The following is a 15,783-nucleotide window of genomic DNA, read 5'->3' on the forward strand; positions in this document are numbered from 1 at the left end:
TAAACCCTTGCTTCTATAGTTACCCCTAAATCATTCAGCAGCAGCCAAAAATGCATTAGGATAGCCCTTACGATGCCTCTCTTGAGGCTGGCCCATCTTCCTAAGTACTGACTTGTCCAGCTCTCCTAATTCCATACCCAAATCAAAATTCGATTAATAGGTAAAGAAGAAAAGGTAATGTCACAATTGAATAGTGTTTGCTATGGATAGAGTCATGAGTGGCTTTCTAGGTACTTCTATGTTGTTTGCAAGGTTATCTAGGAAGATTAGTTTGCTATGCCAGAGACTGTGTGTGTGTGTGTGTGTGTGTGTGTGTGTGTGTGTGTGTGTGTGTGTGTGTACGTGCGCACTAGTACTTGGGTTTGAATGGAGAGCCTTACCATTTTGTTCAAGGCTTACATTCTACCTGAGCCAGATCTTTGGCATTTTGCTGATTTATTTGTGATACAACTTTATGGGCTTTGCTTCCCCAGGGCTGGCTTTGGACCATAATCTTCAGATCTCTGCCTCCTGAGTAGTTAGTATTACAGACATGAACCACCAACTCGCAGCTCAGAGATATTTTTAATAACTATATTATTTCTTTGTTGAATTCTACTCTAGACTCTGTTTTCTTTACAGCACAAGGAGGAAAAGGCTCAAGGAAAGGTAGGAGAGTCCTAGGGTAAAATATAAACAGAAGGGTATCCAAAAAAGTATCTCCTAAAAGTAGGCTGTCCATGTTTTAAACAATCTGCATCTAGACATTTTTGAGAGCTAAAGGGTGGATTATACGTAGTCCTGACTTGTCAATAGATATAAATGGTTCTAGGCCAGTGAAAACATATGGGAAATTCATGTTTTTATAAGGGAATGTAACCTTAAATGGAGTCAATCTAAAGTTAATTTTTAGAAGTTTTCCTAGGTAGAAAAACTGCTGTATTTTTTAGGATCATATAAATCTGAATTTATATGAAATCATTTTGATGTTTGCTTCTGTGGAAATCCTATACACGAAAAAGTATAACTGTTACAAAAAAGCACAGCAATATTTTAACCCCTCATATACTGTAGATGAATTTAAAAAATAGTGTATAGATATTGTTTTCTGTTCATTGGATAAATGTTAATGTTTATCAGTTATCTTAGTCCTCCCCTGCCAAGTCTTCCTCTAATTTCTTCTAACTAGTGAAAACTTCATCATCACTGATATTTTAATAAAATAAGGGTATTTGAGGTTTGGGTGTGACGAGAATGTAAGCGATGATAGAGTTACTTTTTTTTCCAAGGGAATAGCGGAATAGCTAAAGCAGAAATAATAGTCTTCCAAAAACAAAGTGTCTTCAAATTCATGAACAGAATGGGAATGATCATAGTTAAGAAGGAAAATACAAGTTTGTCCCTCAAAGAGGACATTCCAGTGTGTTGTTTTTGCTGTCATTTACATTTGTATTTGTTGAGAATCTCTTCATGGAAACCAACCACGGTTTGTTCTAGTCACTGCTTCTCATAGTCTGTGTGTGTGTGTGTGTGTGTGTGTGTGTGTGTGTGTGTGTGTGTGTGTGTGTGTGTTTGAAAGAAAAAAAATTGTAAAAAGAAGCCAAATACATTTACGACTAGGATAGATACTTCAGAATTGAATGTTGGTGTTGAGGCAGAGGATTTTTTTTTTTGGAAGTCTCAAATCATCTTTTCCTTCCACTCAATTTCAACTAAATACTAAAGCCAAACTTTTGTGAATAGCAAAGGCTTGTACTTTCTGAGATTGTACTCATTAGATTTTTCTTTCAGGCAATTTAAAAACAGGATTCAGTTTCATGCTTTTTTTGCATTGGTCTAGTGTGCCTTTTATAATATGATCTAAGAAATTGTGATCAATATTGAATTTTACAACTTGTAGGGCTAAATCTTGGATCTTAGAAATGAGATTTTTCAGCCAAGGGTAGGTATCTCATGCCTATAATCCTAGCTATTCAGTAGGCCGAGATCAGAAGAATGTGGTTTGAAATCAGCCTAGGCAGAAAGTCCAGTGAGAATCTCATCAGGGCCCAGGCTCTGAATTCAACCTTCAGCACCAGCACAGAAAGGGGAAGGGAGGGAAAGGAGAGACAGAGGGAGGGAGAGAGGGAGATTTTTACATATTTAGAGTATGATGTGATAATGCAATACATGCATACAATATATAATGATCAATCATGTCCGTATCCTTATATATTAATCAGTTCTTAATGTTTTGGGTCTTTGAGCTCTATTTTTCAGCTTGTTCTTAAAATACTTAGCACACTGTTGTACACTACCCCCATTCTATTATACTTAAAACAAAAGAACTCACTCTTTTATCTAATAGTATTTTGGAAACCATTATCTATGTCCCTGTTTCCCCTCTCCCCTACTCTTCCCATCCACTTTTAGTCACTGTTCTCATTGACAAGTGAGAATGTGCAATATTTGACTTCCTGTGCCTGGCTTCCTTTCCTGTTGTTAATTGAGATCCATCAGCTTTCTGTGGAGAATTTAAGAGAATCCTCTAATTTCTGAGTGAACATCCACTGTCTTATAAAGGGCTTTTTAGTCAAGGCTACCAGAAAGAGTAGGTAATCCCCTTGGAACTTGGTGCTCTTGTCACTTAGATGGCAAACAAGGCATGAAATATCCTGTCACAGAGTTCAATTGCTCAAAAAGGGCCACAAAACTCCTCTCACCTCTGGGCACAGAGGTGGCTCTATTAAATCATGTCATGATCCTGGTGTTTCTGGGATCATAACTTACCAGTTTTCATTATTCCCAGTGGATCTTTTGATGAAACCCAAACTGTAGCCAAGAGAAGAATTCATGGAAATGTGGAAACAGAAGTTCTGTTGCTCAAACATCTCTAGCATGAGACCAGCAATGACATTATATTAGGTTTCTGAAGGGGCAGGTAAGAAAATGAGTAAAACAAGTCAAGTTAATACTCAGGTAGAGTATAACAGACGGACTCTCTAAAATCTGGAGTACAGAACTGGCTGTTTCTCATACATTATTTTTCCTATAATTCCAATCTCCTCGCCAGCAGCCATATAAAGAAGAGAGGATGGGCCTGATGCAGAGTGATTTTTCTGGGGCTTCTTGTATTTGTAAAACGAATTTGTAGGTGTCAGATGATTATGTGTAAGGATTGTTTTTTTTTCTATTTTTATCACTTTGAATTGAATCAAATTTCTTCATCTTCTGGACTGGAGACAAATGCCAAGATTTCCTTCTCTCGTAGTGAAGTGATGAATGTGTTCCTACTTAGTGGTTCAGATCAGATCAGCTGGTTATTAATTGATCATGGAATGCTGTCTTCACTGTGGATTTCTGGGCTCTGGCAATCCCCCCCCCCCCTTTTTTGGTCAGTCCTGAGCACTGGATTTTCTCAAGGATAGAACTCTACCACTTGAGCCTCAGCACCACTTCTGGCTTTTTTCTATGTATGTGGTACCGAGGAATTGAACCTGAGTCTTCATGAATGCTAGGCAAGCACTCTGCCACTAGGCCAAACTCCCTGCCTGTCTCAATCCCTTTTGTGACATGTAGGCAGTCGTGTTTCCACTGGCACCAGCTCGCTGTCCTAGATAACCCTCACATCCTACGTGCTGCATGGAGATCCCTGCTGTGGCTTTGACTTTCCTAAAGGCTACATTGAAATCCTACTAGACCCCATGAGTATGATGTTATTGGGACTAGGGTCTTTGTAGATGTGTTCAAATGATAAGTGAAGGTTATATATAAGATGGGAAATAGCATAGATTCTTAATATAATATGTCTAAGGACAATAAAATTGAGAGACGTAGCAGGGTCCTGAGGGCTCACCTTGTAATCGTAGCAACTCAGAAGTCTGAGATCTGAGGACTGATGTTTGAAGCCAACCCAGGCAAGAAAGTCTATGGATTCTGATCTCCAATTAACTACCACAAGAAAGCCAGAAATAGAGCCATGGCTCAAGTGGTAGAGCACTATTCTCAAGCAAAAAAAAAAAATATGCAGGGATAGCACCTAGACAAGCATGCACATCCACACACCCAGGAATAAGAAGAGCTTAACATGAATAATTAGACCATAGTATGAGCAATAAAGTAGTAACCGTGATAAAAAAAAAGTTACTTACATTCAGATTATAAAATTCTGGACATGCCTCAGTAAACTAGGTCTTGTGCTAGTAGTTTTTTTGTCTTACATTGCTACATCAAATGTGAGAGGTAGCTATGTGCATAACAATGTCAAAAATCTAAAAAAAATCAAAATATAAGATATCTAAGAAATTCAGAGTTTTGAGCAGCTCAAGTCAGACAAAAACTTCAAGCAATTTTTCTACTCACTGTACTGGGATGCTAAGACTATTAGGGAATGTTTGGAGCTCTTCAGAGAGAGAGAAAGTGCTAGAGAAAGGGGGGAGGTTTAGCATGGCTGGAGGATTCCTTGAAGCACTCCGTGTAGAGTGGCCAGGGCAATACTAGACAGAGCCCATTTGGAACAAGACAAGAGGAATTCTAGTGAAGAGGATCAGACACCTTTGCCCGAGTGTGATGATCCATTCAGTGCTTGATGGTTGAAGGAAATGAGAGAGAAGAGAAGCAACTGTAAGATAGATGGCTTGAAGAATCATTTGAGCATTGTGTTATTCCCAAATGTGGCTTACAGATAGGAAAGACGCATTCTAGAGGAAATTTAGTATTTGTTGAAAGTGCCGGATGGGAGGTGTCCAGCAGGCATTTTTAAATGCTGGTCTGCATTGAAAAAGGAAGTCAGAAATCCTCTTGTGATTCATCAATGGTGGTTTAGTTAGAGTGACATTGTGTGATGCTTAGATCTCATTCTTGCCATTCCACTAAGTAACTGAAACAATTACATGAAATTCTTATGGGAAAAGAATGACCTATATACTCGACACAGCTTTTAAAGCATTGTTTGGTCTGGCTCTGTCTCATCTCTTGAGATAAATTTTCCCTCAGGCTCAGACTTTGTATTTCAATTCTAAGATACATATGTAAGGCTTCTTTCTGAGTCAGTAGCCTTAGCTTACTTAGAATGCATGTATAAAGTGCCTTTAGATCTGTACACCAATATATGCAGATAGAGATACACACGAGCACATACATGCAAATGTGCATGAGTGCATCAATTATTGATTTAAATATGAAAACACATACAAATACATGCTCACATACATGTGTACACTCAGTACAAACTGATTTATAGATATTTACTTAACATAATATATCTTTAAATTGAAAAATTTTCCTTGACCTCCTCTATTCCTTCTCTGTGTAGCACCTTGTGAATTGTATTGATTAATTCATTCTTTAATAAACTGTCATCATTGCTAGTAGTTGCATACTAACAATAGCTTGCCACCTATTACTTTTTTTATAAGCGGGCATTGTAATATGTAGGCAATGGATGTATATATATGGAGTGATGGATGGGTAGATGGATATATGTATAGGTGGATGGATGAATGGATAGATGGATGGATAAATCAGTGGTGAGATGGATGGAAGGATAAAGGGATGAATGAGTTAGGCTGGAGATGAAGTGCATAAGACAATCTTGTAGAGGAAAAGCAGGCTAGACACAGAAGTGTCCTCTTCATTCCACTGTGATTTCCAACTCACTCTTTCTCTTCTCTGACAAGGATTGCTGGTTTGTTAAGCTGTGAAGTCGGTCTTTCAATCTTCTTAACCTCTGAAATGAAACTATTTTCCACTTATGTTCAAGGTAAGGATATATAGATTTGCAAGAGGAAAACTAAGCAGCCTGTTTTCTCTTATTGTCTGAACTATCACATTAGTTGATACCACCACTGAAATAATAAACTTCTCGTTAGGTAGTTATTTTTCTTTTACTTGCTGGTGTGGAATTCAGAACAATGAATTTTTTTTATCAATTTCCTATTTATCATTTGAGAGAAATTGACCTTCCCCCCTAGTTATCATATCATAGTTTTTCTGGGTTTTATAAAAACTTTAATCTTATGACAGAATTTTATTTTTTCCTTGGGTAGCCCTTTAGCAATGACTCCATCTAGCATCTCAGATCTTTATATCAGTGAAGCAAGGAACCCATCCATCAATATTTTATTTTGCCAGTATTCATTTATTGCATGGAAGATTTAAATGGTTTTCATGGCGTTTGAAGTCTGAATCTGGTTTCTCATTTGGTCAGAATATATTAAGACTGAAAGAGTGTTTTAGTTTTTATTTAAGTAATATATTTTTGCCTGTATTAGTGATGCATATGAATCTCTCTCTCTCTCAGTCTCAGAAGCCACTCCTAGGGTCTGTGTTTTTAAGTATAAAACTCGTATTGAGCTAGGCACTAGTGGCTCATACCAGTAATCCTAGCTACTCAGGAAGGCTGAAATCTGGGGATAAAGGTTAGAACAGCCTTGTCCTCCATCAGCAGAAGTAGAACTATGGGCTCAAGTGGTAGAGCCCCAACCTTGACTGAAAAGGTTCAAAGACAGTGCCTAAATTCTGAGTTCAAGCCCCTAGACAGACAGACAGACAGACACACACACACACACACACACACACACACACACACACACACATACACACACACACACACATATATTTTTGAAAAAATAAGAAAAAGTATGTAATAAACATATGATGTTGGCACAGATATGCTCCTATCAGAAATGTCTAGTCAGAGAATTAATGTCATTTTTATTCCTCAGCAAACTTCATTGCAATGTGTTAGCACAGGTATTTTTTTCTCTATCTGTAGCCAAAGAGAGAACACACTAGAGCATGCAAATATTATCTGCCCTCCTATAAAAATATTCACAGGGGGGGCAACTTTCTAAACAAGAGAGCATGGTTTTTTAAATGATTACAATGTTTTCCTTTTTTCTTACACATGGTATTGGTGCTAAAGGAGGTGCATTAAATTAACATTCATTCCAAAATATATTAAAATTCTTTTGGAGCTTGTGATCATTCCAGTGTGCTGAATTTTCTGGGTTTCACTTAGATGACAAAGTTGTTTGACAATTAACTGTCCATTTCCACATGCTAGCCCATTTAGAATCCCTTTTCTTTCCCATGTAGTTCCCAATGTGCCTTCAAATCTCAGATTCTAATCTATTCTCAGGCAGGGCAGGGTGAATGAATGTCTTCTCTCAAGTACTGAGAGAAAGGGAAAATTGCTACTTAAGGAGCTAATAGTGAAGGCAATATCAGAGAAACAGTGAACATTCCTAGATTTCTAATTGTAAATGGGGAGACACAGAAAACCAAAAACTACGGGCCAAGAGGTAGAGCTACAATAGTGATGGTAACGAATTTAGAATAAGTTATCTTTTCCTGATGACACATTATTTCTTTACTCCATGTTTTTCTTCTCTAATTGATATTATTATTATTATCATCGTCATCGTCATCGTTGTCATTCATGGCAGCATTCGTATTGCCATTTCCTTTTCTCTTTCTAACCTACCAGATTTGCAGCTTTCCTAAGCCAACAACATACTATGTAACTAGAAAAAAGACATGAATATGTACCTAGAAAAAGACATCACAGGTAGCTTTAGTCATTTTGAAATGGCTTCTTGTTTTTCTGACCTCTAGCTTTTTGTTCCCCCTTAAATATGGCAGAATATAAACCCTTGTCCCTATCTCCTGCAAGTTAGTGCATTTCAGGCACTGGTCTAGGAAAGCTGGTAAGGAATGAAGCCCAACTCGAGATTTGAAACCCCACTTTTGAAGTATAATTATCTTAGGAAATTAAAGTTATGTTTTCCTTTCAATGGAATGAAAGAATATAGGTAAACCAGAAGAACCACATACTCAAACCCAGATTCTTAAAATGTGTTTTATCTTTGCTTCTGTAGAAAGAGTCTGCATTTCTAGGAGAAAATGTATATGAGAAAATTGATAAACTAATAAAAATACTATGGTTGAATTATACCAAAGTGTAATTTCCATTTTATCTTACACATGACTGTTTCGCCTTATATTTTTCTGAATATATCCTATAATTTAAACAAGCGAATTTACAAATATCTATTATCATTATACAATTGTTGCTACATTTGGGAATATTTTATCAAATTGCCTATAATTTCGTGCATTCAGCAATTCACTTTACAAAGCATTTTAGTAAATATGGGGCAAATTGAAAGGCTTATATAATTTACTCAGTAAAAATCTATGCACAGAAACTAGGGTTTGATGGGAAACTGTGCAAGTGTGATCTTGTAGTGTGAACACAACTAAAGTAATTTATTTTTATTTGGCATCCAATAAGAATGGATCCCAAACCTCCAGGATATTGAAACAAAAACCATATAATGAATAATTGTTGTCCTTAATGTACTATGTTGTCTCTCATCTCCTTTGCTATCCCTTGGTTATCTCATATTGTTATAGTATCTCACTTTGTTATCTGATATATTGAATTTATTTGTATTTGGATATTTGAAATTTGATAGGGAAGGGGGGAAAACTAAGACGGGAGGGGGGGGGAGGGAAATGGGTACCAAGACATGTGAAAGGGTATCAATGTATGCGAATTAATGCACCTTCTATCTGGCAAATATCATGTAACCCTTTTACTAATTACAATAAAAAAAAAGAAAAAAAGAAAAAAAAAGAATGGATCCAGAATTATAAGGCTTAATTTTTTAAAATTATAAATCAGATATAGATAATTAAATGTATGGTTATACATGCATATACATACACAAAATTGCTTTCCTGTGTAGCTATTAGAAGCAAATCAAACATATATTCATAAAATATTTTGTTAAGAAAGGAATGGTATACTGTAAAATTCATGAATGACTCTGGTACTGAGACTTTATATCATCATTCTAGACTTAAAGGGTCTCTTTAGCTAAAACTCACTGTAAAGACCATTTGGTATGGATTTTCTAATTTATTAATGGGGACACACTTATTTTCTAAAGCCACTGATAAAGTCATTCTCAAAGCTTACTGACTAAGAGAAGGGAAATCACTCATCTGTTTTGGGATGTTATGCGTGTGTGCGTGCGTGCGTGCGTGCGTGCGTGCGTGCATGTGTGTGTGTGTGCGTGTGTGCGTGTGTGCGTGTGTGTGTGATAGAATCTTGATCATGTAACACTGATTGACTTTGAACTTGTATCCTCCTGCCTCTGCCTCCCTAGTGCTGGTAGTAAATTCATGTTTCACCATGCCCGGCTAATTCATCTTTTTCAACAGTTAACTTTTCTTTCATTTACCTGTTGTTTATTGAGGGCCTTACTGTGAAGCAACAACTGTGCTAGGCATGATATGAAGTAAGGCATCTTGATATCAAGGAACTTGCATTCTCAGGACCGAGTCTAAGGACATGTAAGAACATAGAAATTTAAAGAAAACACTATGGACTACCTCCAGTACTCCTTTGGAAAACAGGATGACCTGATAAATGGTAAATGACTTGCAGTGTCTTCTCTGAGCACTTTGTGTTTGGGATACACAGTTGGAAAGGGTCCTATCCTGTGAAGACCCTATAGAATTGGAAGGGGAGTCATTTTTGTGTCAGAGATTAAGAAGGGTAAAATCTAAATTGATGTCAGCTGGCAAGCTACACTTGGAGAAGAATTGGAGACCGTGGTAACAATTAACCTACAATTCTAAAAAGCAATGGGAAACACTACTGGGATTAAATGGGGGAGATGACATAATCTGATTTATATTTTTGAGAGCATTCCTTTTATTCCTGTATGAAAAAATGAATCACAGGCAAGGTTATGGAGAAGAAGAGAAAAAATTACTTAGGAGGCATTTTGGAAAAAGTCTGGGAAGAAACAGATGAGCTGAATGTTTTTATTCTTTGTGGGTTTGTTTTTTATTTGGTAGAATAACAAAATTTGCCAGTGGTTCACAGATAGAAATCTACAGGGAGAATAAATGAGAATGGGACAACTGAGAATGTGTATGTTCTCTTTGACTTGAAAGAGATGTGTTTCTTATCACAGGAAACATTATCATCATCTACATCATCAGGAGGAGAAACAGGAATATGTTTTGTAAGAGTTAGTATATATTTTTAACTTGACTTGAACAGCCTAGTCCAACTCAGAAAAGATTAATCCTCACCTGGAGTCAAATACATATTTTATTTTGGTCAGGACAAATATGAATGTGCCAAAGCAAAAGATGAAATATGGAGGATATCTCTCCTTACATCACAAACAAAACAGTATTTTTCACGCTGGTTGAAGGCTATCGGGGGACTGAATGTGATGGAGTAGAATTTGTGAATATGAATTGGGCAGTGGATATGTGTTTTTATACTGTGAATGGTGTCTCCTATAGGTGCATTCGTGATGTGTGTGTGTGGGGGGGGTTGTGTTAATGTGTATGAGGATGGAATGTTCCCTTGGGCTTATAAAATTGGGTTAAGGTGGGAATTGTAAGTTGTCTTATATTATCAAGACTGCTTTTTAGGAAATCCTCATCATGTTTCCTCTAGGCTATTTTCAAAAGAAAGTCCTTTGACTATTCATGAAGTTACAAATTCTCTTTTGCTTAGGATAAAGATAGTCTGTCCTAGTCAGTCACTGGTCACTGTTGGGTAGGAAAGTCTATGAAATCAGAACAAAAAAATCCAGAAGTAGCTCTGTGGTACAAGTGGTAGAACTCTAGCCTTGAGCATAAAGGAGCTTAGGAATAGTGACCAGAATTGAAGCCTCAGGACTGACAAATAAATACATTAAAAATAAATAAATAAAATGTTATGTCTTTATCATCAATAAGGGTTTTTGAAATTTTAAGAACATGATGAGTGCAGGAGTGGTCACACACACACACACACACACACACACACAGTGGATAACAGTCAAATATTTGACATCTGACAGATTTAGCAGAGCACTCAGGAGAACCACACAGTGTCACCCTATGTAGGACTCCTGCTGAAAAGTTACATCTGAGCCATTATGTAAGGGCCTAGTTTTTCTTAGAGGTCTAAATCTTAGGGAAGCCTATCCAAAATAGGAGACTTGAAATCAAACTAATAAATGGCAACCCTCAAGTATCCACATCCATAATAATCAGCACAATGCAACAATATTTTTCTGAATGGCATCAAATGGGATAACATTTTCTCCCAAATAAACCAGTTTTCTGAATTTAGTTTAATATAGCATAATATGCACACCCTCCAAAACCACTTAAATAGGGGGAAAAGATTTTTAATATTTTCTACTTTGATAAAGGGAATAAAATCGCAGATTAAATCCCTAAATTTTTGAGCTTGATGCCTTTTTTTTTTTTTTTTGCCAGTCCTGAGCTTGAGCTCAGGGCCTGAGCACTGTCCTTGGCCATTTCTCAAGGCTAGTACTCTGCCACTTGAGCCTCAGCACCACTTCCAGCTTTTTTCTATGTATGTGGTACCGAGGAATCAAACCCAGGTCTTCATGCATGCTAGGCAAGCACTTTAACCACTAGGCCAAACTCCCGGCGCCGAGCTTGATGCCTTTTATATACCCTCCTTCACTCTCATAATCTCTCTAAAACTAAGGTCTTGCTCTTGTCTAGGGTAGACAAGATGAAACTTTCTACAACAAGCACACTATTTCATGACTGAAAGATCCTATGTTTTTAATAGGGTATTTTTTCAATAGATAGATGTTACATTGATTTTAATGGACTTTTCTATAGGTTTCTTATTTTCCAGAATCGTTATGCCATGTATAAATAAGAATGTGAACTGGCTACTGGCTAAGGCTAAGCCTTGTGGGGTATCTGTTTATTGGCACGTTTGACATAGATTTGCAGTTGCTGTGATGCTTGAAGATTCAAAAAAATCAACCTTATTAGTTTGCTGAGTGGTTGATTCATTAACCAAACATAGAACCATACATTTGTCTCTTTTGTTATCTATTGACATGTGTTCTGTAAGTGAAGTTTGGGGAATCACTTTTTTCTCAAGCTTATACGAAAGGCAAAAGGTATTCAACAGTGACAGAGACAGAGTGAGAGACCCAGAGAGAGACAGAGACACTGAGAGAGACAGAGAGAGAAAGATAAGAGAGGGAGGAAAGAAATAACTCAAAAATCATAATACTGATCAGCCCTCCATTTAATGCCATACATAAAATTTAGATTGTTTTTGCTAGCTGGTGGGAGTTTGGTAACATAATGCTCTACAAAAGATGTAGCTTTCCTGAGAGTTGTGCTTGTACTCATTGAGAATGTTTTTCTTTCTCTCTGATTCCCCCTCTCTCTTTGCTACACCTTATTTTTCAGCTGACTCTCTTAGCAGTTGTGCTGAATAGCTTTATATTAAAGATTTTAGCCTGAGTTTCTTATTAGAATGGTTGAAAGACAATAGTAGATACCTTTGCAGGTATCATTCATCACGGAAATGCTAATTTGGGCTTAAAAATAAACATTTGTACTCATTACTAGTATCCACAGAACGCACCCAAGCCCCAAAAGCACACAAGGTCATAGTTTCTATAACAAATAATATATATATATATATATAATATATATAGCCATTGGAAAAAGTGTGGCTAATAAGATATGTCATAACATTTTTTGCTTTTTTCATTTGTCACTATGTTTAGGGTAGATTCAAAGAGTATTGCACTTTCAGTAGACTATTAGTTGTAAAATATGACACAATTTTCACTTATCCAGCTCTATGGCAATGAAAAAAAGGAAAAAAAACTAAATCAGTGAAAATAGGAAAATTACAGGAAAAATGACTACCACTATAATGAAAGCAACCATTTTAATAACACAAACCTATCTTAAAAGTCCTCCATAACGTACCACAATGTTGAAGAGATTTGTGTGAACAAAAGTTATGAATCAACTCTCAAGTAAAACTGTCCTCTGGACCCAAAAGATTCATTCTTATATTTCTAAAATTATATTTAGCCATGATGTTGCCTCCAGAGTAAAATGAGCTGGCTTCCACCAACTGGAAAGTGTTTCATGAGGGATCTAATGCTACTTTTGTCTCTTTGTTCACTGATCTTTTTTTTTTCATATTTAAGAATGATGCATGCCATATAGGAACTCTGTGTGTGTGTGTGTGTGTGTGTGTGTGTGTGTGTGTGTGTGTGGTATGATGTATGTGGTGTGTATGTGGGTGTGGGTGTGGTATGGTGTGAGTGGTGTGTATTTGTGGTGTGTGTGTGAGTGGTGTGTGTGTGTGTGTGTGTGTGGTATGATGTGTGTGGTGTGTATGTGGGTGTGGGTGTGGTGTGGTGTGAGTGGTGTGTATTTGTGGTGTGTGTGTGAGTGGTGTGTGTGTGTGTGTGTGTGTGTGTGTGTGTGTGTGCGTGTTTGCCACTGTTGGGGTTTAAACTCAGGTCTCATGTTCGTGGTGGTGGTGGTGGTTGTGGTTTATCTGTCAAATCTGGAGCTCTACCACTTAAACTGCCAAGCTGGAGATAAGGGCTTCTCAAATTTGTCTGCACAGGCTGGTTTCAGAGATCTCCATCTCCTTCGCAGCCAATATTACAGTTATGAGCTACTAGTGTTTGGCCCATGCACTAGGATCTCAATAGCCATTTAGGATATGGGAGAATGAAACATGGATGAGCAGTGGCATGTTGTGTAATTTAGTAAGAAGGCCTCCAGTCCAGTCAGCTTCATTAGGTGGATCAATGTGGATGGTTACTTAAGATGAAGATGGCAATTTAAGTGTTAGATGAATGAAGGGAAGCTGAGGAGTCTTACTTTTTTTTTCCAGTTCTTCTATAAATCAGAAACTCAGAAGGAATGTTTTGTAGGAAACTAAGGAAAGAGAAAGGAGTAAGAATTTGAAGACATGAAAAATACTCACTCTCAGATGAAACAGGCAAGTTATTAAAAGGAACAGGAAAAAAAAACTGATGTGCATTCCAGAGGCAAAACCTCTGGAAGATTAAAGAGAATTTGCTGTTAGTCAACCTTTTTTGAAGCCCTCAAGTGAAAGAAAAAACCCTCAAATGCTCACTGTCTGTCCTAATATTTTATCGGTTGCTGTTTTTTTTTTTTACTTATGCTATTTTTATTTACACTCCCCCCAGCCCAGTGCCTCTAGCAGGGGGTGCAGAGCCCTAAATCCTATGCCCCTGACTTTCTTGAAGTTTTATTGACAAGTTATAAAGCTATCAGAACTCAACTGGGTAATTCTTATATAATCAGCAGTCCTCAAAAGAATATTATCTAGGGATGAAAGGAAAAGCTTTGGTGAGAGAAATATGGACAGCCATCAAAATCATTTGGGGAAGAGAACAAATACTTCCAGATGAATCTGAATCTGCCTGCCATGTGCTCTCCTGCTCTTTCTCCACAATAGGGATGAATAACTGAATGCAAAAACAAACAAAAAAAAACAATGTATTCAGAAAATGTGTGACTAAGTTTTCCCCAAAACTTTCAGAAAGCCAGGGAAGTGACAGTCCATTTTAGGCAGTATCCATGAAACTGAATATAGTCCACTTCTGAGTAATCATTTAATTATGGTATTTTTATAATTTTATTTTTAAGAAATACACTGAGTACATAGAAAGTGACTGAAATATCAACAGATTCTTTCTTCCCACGCATAACTATTAATCTTAAATGTTCTGAAGGAAGGCATTTAGAAGTAACCCTTTGTGGAACAAGCCCTTCTTGCGCCTGCAATATAGGCTTCTTTTCCCCAACCACTTACCTCCATCCTTTATCTTGCATGCCACCTTGCAGTTATGCTTATTTCAGCTGGAGGGAGTGGACTGGTAGGAGAAGGAAGCAAAAAAAATGCATTTAGCATTCCGTTGAACATCAGCCTTGAAGCTTGGCTGGCAGCAATATTGTGGACAATAGTTCTTTCAAACAAACAGACCCTTGTCTGTTCCTTCCTTCTGTGATTTGTTGGCAGAGTTTCATCTTAGGCTTCTTGTTCTTCAAAGTTTGAATAAACTAGGACGCAGCATTAGTGTAAAGAACTGGCATCTTTGTTGACTTAGTCGGCAGACGTTGTGGTATACATAGAAAAGAGCAATAAGCACTTTCAGCGATGTTGGTCTGCACATGCTTTTGAGCAATGTGCTGTACTATGAAGAACCAGGATAGTCTCTGGACCCTAAAAAATTTCCTTTCTAAAGAAAGGTATTCTATGGGGTCGTGAGGAAGTAAGGTAGGAACAATTGTATATAGCTGCACACCTGTTAAGGACAAAATATAGAGAAAAATACACAGCAACAGACTTAAAGATAAATTTCTTGAACTGAAATGTTATACGACTTACAGCCAAACTAGGTAGTATTTTAACCATTAAAAAAAGAGTTGAGGCCGGGAGTTTGGCCTAGTGGTAGAGTGCTTGCTTAGCATGCACGAAGACCCAGGTTCGATTCCTTGGTACCACATACTTAGAAAAAGCCAGACATGGTGCTGAGGCTCAAGTGGTAGAGCTCTAGCCTTGAGAAAAATCCAAGGACAGTGCTCAGGCCCTGAGCTTAAGCCCAGAACTGGCAAAAAAAAAAAGAGTTGAGAATCAAATCATCTACCTGGAGAGTCCAGTCACTGTTAACTAAAATTTATATGAAATACTACAAGGGAGTAGTAAATATTTCTTTCAAAATAGATTTGTCTTTCTCAATTTGAACACTGTTGGAATTTTAATTCATTTTTTATTCTACATTATGAGAATTGTAGAATGTTCATCAGCATCCACAACTTCTACCCAGTTGAAATCAGATTCTGCTTCAACTTGTGAAAACCCAATATGCCTTTAAATAGAGCCTTGAATTTCCTAGAAGCTAAAATTCAAAGTGTGGCCCATACTGGTCAGAAAGAATTTTAGTATAGCTCTTGCAGAACTGT

The 15,783-nt window shown here is 37.2% G+C and overlaps 1 protein-coding gene across 16 annotated transcripts in view; it reads left to right on the forward strand.

The window, feature by feature from the left end:
* Positions 1 to 15,783, forward strand: part of Nrxn3 (neurexin 3) — a 1,458,248-nt gene that overhangs the window by 807,837 nt on the left and 634,628 nt on the right. The gene's annotated exons all lie outside the window — the stretch shown is intronic.

This window comes from Megascapheus bottae, chromosome 14 (assembly GCF_031878675.1).
Source record: "Megascapheus bottae isolate mThoBot1 chromosome 14, mThoBot2.hap1, whole genome shotgun sequence".
Lineage (NCBI taxonomy): Eukaryota > Metazoa > Chordata > Mammalia > Rodentia > Geomyidae > Megascapheus > Megascapheus bottae.